The sequence below is a fragment of the Mytilus galloprovincialis genome, chromosome 2, assembly GCF_965363235.1.
Source record: "Mytilus galloprovincialis chromosome 2, xbMytGall1.hap1.1, whole genome shotgun sequence".
NCBI lineage: Eukaryota > Metazoa > Mollusca > Bivalvia > Mytilida > Mytilidae > Mytilus > Mytilus galloprovincialis.
Window position 1 is genome coordinate 37,095,073 of NC_134839.1, and position 6,211 is coordinate 37,101,283.

Sequence of the window (6,211 nt, forward strand, 5' to 3'; positions counted from 1 at the left end):
AAATCTAATGACGCTTGCTGTCAAATAGTTTCACCCAGGTCTAATAGTTGGACATTTTTGACCGGTCCAAATGTTCAAAGCTTGTAATTTGCAAAATAGTGAAAATATTGTGTACTTATTCTATATAGAAAATGATAATTGAGGTATAATAAAGTACTACTATATAACATTTTCAAATATATAATTACTTTCAATGTATTTATCATATGAAAAACAAATTGAAATACATAAACATACCTTACGATTTATTGCTTATAGTATTCACATTAGATAAAACCACAAGCATATATATAGTATTTGTGTGTATTATTATGCTTCCAAATTGTAACCAGTTATATATAAATTGTAATATCGTCGCCATAGTCCTCAGGTAGATTTGTGGCATATTTTTTGTTTATTTAAAAGAAAAAATCTTATTAATTGTAATAGAAAAACGTAAGGTTAGGTCAACTGTTTCACTCGCTTGATGCTCAGAATTTGTATCTCCATTATTATATTCATTGTATGTTGATGATGAGGCAGTAGACAAAATTACTAATGACTAGGGCCTCGGTTTCTAAGTGGTTCTACTACTGTAATGACTAGCTAGTCAACACTGAGGTAGTGAGTTCGAACCCTGTTCGTGCAGATGCACTCGACTCCAATCTTAATTGACTAGGAATGTCAGTTTTCTTATCGAAGGTCGGTGGTTATCGCTTGACAATCCGGCTCCCCTATTCATTAAAAACGACCGTCACATAATAGCTTAAAAGTGGTGCTTAAAGGTGGCGTTAAAATACCAACAAACAATAAATCCAACAAATGACGTTCTGTGATTTCTTAATCATTTGTATTTTACTTATTTACGCAGACGAAACTGTTTTTACATAGATCAATAACAATAGATAATAAATGCTGTACCGTCTCCTTCAAAATAGTATGGTATATCTTTTAAAATGTTTAAAACTAAAGCAGTAGTGTTTAGAAAATGGTTGTGTAAAAATTCAAGGGAATGGTTTTTATGTTTGACCCATTTGATATATGTCAATTTCTGGTGTTTTGGTAATATTATTAATCAAAATGAAAACTGCTTACATACACAAAAATAAAAGTATGAAATCAAAGTGGAAAGGCTGTTTTTGTTTTGTTTTAAGCAGTAAAATTGAAGATGCATATTTTTATACCTTTGAAACGATACTTCCCTTAACTAATACGTACATGAATGTATCCAGTACTCATAATTTTGTTGTGCGGTTCAAGTAATCATTAAGCTGATAATATACATGCAAGTAACTTATAAATTTTTAAATGAATTTTGTAAGTAAAAAAAACAATGTTGCCAATGATATGATTTCCTGAGAATTGGGACGTTTCCCAATGCATGCGTACAATGAAAATCCCAGATAAATAATTAAGTTTTGGTTTAAAACATTCCATATTGATTACATTTGCGAGTATGGTCTTGAGAACGGATGATATTCCGTGGGAAGAGGACGATAAATGACTGACGTGTTAAAAATAAAGGCAATAGTCGTATACTGCTGTTCAAAACTCATAAATCCATGGACAAAAAAACAAAATCGGGGTAAAAACTTAAACTGAGGGAAACGCATTAAATATAGGAGAACAACGACACAACATTAAAATGTAACACACACAGAAACGGACTAAGCATTAGACAAAATCCTATGAGAATAACAAAGATAACCAAATACATGAATTTGAGATAGGTAAGTACCGTGTAATGTGAATTCACACTCAAAAATAAGAGAAAACAAACGACACAACGGAAACCCAACGTTAAAATGTCACACACACAGAAACGATCTATAATATACCAATGGCCATATTCCTGACTTGTCATTTTTAAAGGAAAAATGATGCGTTGAACCTGGTTTTGTAGCATGCCAAACCTCCCTCTTTTATGGCCATGTGAAATATAACAATAAAATGACAACAAAAACATTACAGGACTACAATATAAATAAATAGGAGAACACAATTGACAAAGAAACACACGAATAATAGCTAACAAAAGGCAACAAGTTTAAAATTTTAATACGCCAGAAGAGCATTTTGTCAACACAAGACTTACTAGTCGCTAGTTACGCCTATATACAAAAATTTGAAAGCCGAAACAAGTACAAAGTTGAACAGCATCGAGGACCAAAAGTTCAAAAAAATTGTGCAAAAAACGGCCAGGGTTTTCTGTTGGGTACAAGAACATCCCTATTATTTAGAATAATTTGTACTTTTGCAAACAGTAAAACAGTAAAAGAGAGTAATTGCACTTAAAAAAATCCTTGTAGATTTCGAAAAAGAGCAGATGAATGCCGCTACAAGGCATCACTCGTACCCGCAAAGTAGAAAGGAATTAAAATAATTTGTAAGAACTTCTTTCCCAATCCACTTTAAATAAATATATTTAAATTAAATTCTATACAGGTATCCATATATTATAAGCACAAATTCAAGATGTGTTGACGACTTCACTTTAAAATTCACGACAAATTGAATCGTGCATGCTCAGTCATAGATATTATATATACATATGCTTTTTACAATGTATTGCTAAAACAAAGTATAACAATTGATATATACCTTTTTAAGTGATGTCAAGTTTTTTTTCAAACCTAAGTAATCTAAAAGAGGGACGAAAGGTACCAGAGGGAAAGTCAAACTCATAGATTGAAAATAAACTGACAACGCCATGACTAAAAATAAAAAGACAAACAGACAATAATAGTACAAAATACAAAACATAGAAAACTAAAGACTAAGCAACACGAACCCCACCAAAAACTGGTGATGATCTCAGGTGCTCTGGAAAGAGTAAGCAGATCCTGATCCACATCTAAATGAATTCATGGCCTTTGTTTTCTTGCATTATTTCTTGTTTATTCATATATTTTGGAGTTAAGTAAGACGTCCATTATCACTGGACTAGTACACTTTTTTGTTTAGGTGCCAGCTGAAGCACGTCTCCATGTGCGGGATTTTCGCCCTGTATTGAAGACCCATTGGTGGCCCTCGGCTGTTTTCTGCTCTTTGGTTGAATTGTTGTCTCTTTGGCACATTCCCCATTTTCATTCTCAATTTTATTTGTAGATATATATGACACGGACATATTACAATATGATTAAGACACCCTGTTAATAAATCTTTTGGTCGGGTTGTTGTCTCTTTGGCATGTTCCCCATTTCCACTCACAACTTTATATAAGCAATATATAAGTAAATATTCGTCGGTATATGTCTATCTTGTATGATTAGGGCCCCGCCTGGTGGCAGATTGTTCTTAAGTGATTAGTCTGTCCGTCCGTCTGTCTGGCCGCCTGTAAAACATGTGTCCGCTCTATATCTAAAGAATCGGTAGAATTTCACACTTAATACTTTTAAAATACGTATATGAACCAATACCAGAGAGTGTGTACAGACAAATCAGACATGAATTTTAAATGCCAAAAGTAACAGTTTATTAATCAACACAAGAGGTGGTGTCATAATGTATTTACAACTTTCTAGGTCAAAGGGCGTCTGTATTTACCAAATTACGTCCGCTCTATATTTTATGAGAAAATGCTTCTTATCAGCTTATTCATACAATTGTTAATCACACTTTATTAAATTAACAGCGGAATCACAGAGATGACTACCATCTCAATACACCTTATCGCTATTTGTCCGCCATTTCTGGATATCACACAGGTTCCCGTAAAATTTTGACGTCATAATACAAAATATCTGACGCCAGAATGGAAAAGTGATTGTTGTATGTGTCAAAAGTTCAAGCGGCCGGGTCAGCCGGGATTAGCGATAAGGTGTATGATGACTGATTATTGCTATTGTTATGATACTTATACATTGAAATTTGAATGTGAAAGTGTACATTCTATGACATGCATTTTTTTGTTATTAATTGTTTTTGAATTTTACTCACTTTCAGTAATTTCGAGTACACTCAAATCGCACTTTCGTATTATTGTAACCTCTTGACACATTTTGAATGCATTTCTGTTATTCAATGTTTACTCATTTGCCTTTACATTTCCTCTCACAATTTCAAATGTGTACCACCAAGTATTTAGTATGAGAAAATAATTTCACTTCTGTATTACTAGATTTATTTCACTTGACTGGGCGGAGTTTAAGAAGTTCACTTAATTAATGCTAGTCGATCTATAGACAGGAGTTTTGGGATAAACTCATCAAAGAGGGACGAAAGATACCAAAGGGACAGTCAAACTCATCAAAGTGTTCAGTTAGTCGCCCCTTATCATACACTTAGCTCTCTTTGTATATGCGTTTGATGACACTGATTGGCGATTAGAATTCAATAACAATTTTAACGGCAATCATCCTAATCACACACATTTTCAAATAGATTGTCCTTATGCAAATTAAAACATAAGTTCCGCCCGATCATTAGAAATAACATTGATAATACTTGTACTGTAAACAACAAATGTATTTATTTTGTAAAAAATAAGTATTTCCGTAACAATGTAATCATATATTAAGATTTACCTGCATATTTTCTTTTATTTAACGCCATTTTGTACCAGGTTATTGGCGTTTGTTTGGAATTATTCCTACATCTTTTTTTAATGATATTGTATTTATATCGTATCAAAGATCAAACTTATTCGTTCAGCGTTTGTGTACTTGTTTTTGTTTGAATATGTTTTCGATGTCATTTCAATTAATATTCTATAACGTGTCTTTTTATGTATAATGCTACACGACTGTTCCGGAGTTTTTAAATGTTGGTGCCTGTTAAAACATTTAAACCTGCTGCATTTGTATTCACCGGTTTTAAATAAGGAGCCTGTTTTTTCGCTGGTTGTCGCTTTAAAGTGTGGTTTATAAGTGTTTCTCGTTTTATATATGTTAGACTCAGATCGACGTCCAGTCCCTAATCGACGTCCGGTCCCTAATTGACGTCCGGTCCTCAAATCGACGTCAAAATCTGACGTCACTTTCTCAAATCGACGTCCAATATTTTGAAACACTCTAATGGACGTCCAATTACTGCACTTACACTTATACATGTACATGTTTTAAAGGGTTTTATTGACAATAAAACTTTCAAACATTAACTCATACTTTCCATATAGATTTTTTCAACTCGTAATAGGTAACATGCAAATAATGTGTATCTTGATAAAAAGTTAATCCAATCGATCTACATAATATTGTGTCATTCCTATTCATATAACTGAACGACATGCATGTAAGTTTAGGTAAATGAGAAAGCAACCCAACAACAAAGAAAACCATACGACATTTAGGAGCATTATTCAGTCTTTAACAAAAGACAAACTAAAGAAGAACAGCATAATTTGGACTCTGTAAGATATTTTTCGATAAATTTCTGACATTAAGTGAAACATATACGCAAGAAATTAGCATTAGGGTTTTATGGTGTTTTGTTCCATTACTGTTCTAATTTAAGTGCTCACACACATGTTTAACCCCTGCATATTCTTTATGGGCATGCAATACAGTGGTTGTTGATGGTTTATGTCGGTCCTATTTGCTTTTCGGAATTGCTTTTTTTTATCATAAATAAGACTCTTAATTTTCTAATTTGAATTGTTTACATTATTCATGTCGTGGCTTTTTAAAGCTTGTCATATCCTCTGTGGTGTGTTTTTTTTATCATTGTCGGAAGCCGTACAGTGCCTATAAATGCTCACATTACTTTATTTGAACTATGTGGATAGTTGTCCTTTTGAAAATCATACCACATCTTCTTATTTTTCATGATGATTAAATCTCTGAAATTTAAAAATTGATATCACGGACGTTGATTAGAGAAGGTAAAAAATGGACGTCGATTAGAGAAGCCAAAAACAGGACGTCGATTAGATAGTCATAACATTGGCCGTCGATTTGGAATGTTGTTTTATTGTGACGACATATTTGGACGTCGATTTGTGGAACGAACGTCGATTAGAGACCGGACGTCGATCTGAGTCTTACATATAGATCCCACTTTCTGTTTACTTACAATTTTGTAACCTCTCATCCAGTACCTTGTAAAAGGCAATTGATCTGGTATGTTTACTTTTCCCTGTTTGAATAATTTTACATTATCTATTGTGGGGCTCTTTAATGCTAGATGTTCGGTTATTGTCAAGGCTCCGTGTTAAAGGCCATACTTTGACCTATACTAACGTTATTGTTGACATTTTATACATTGTGACTTGGATGGGATGTTATCTCATTGG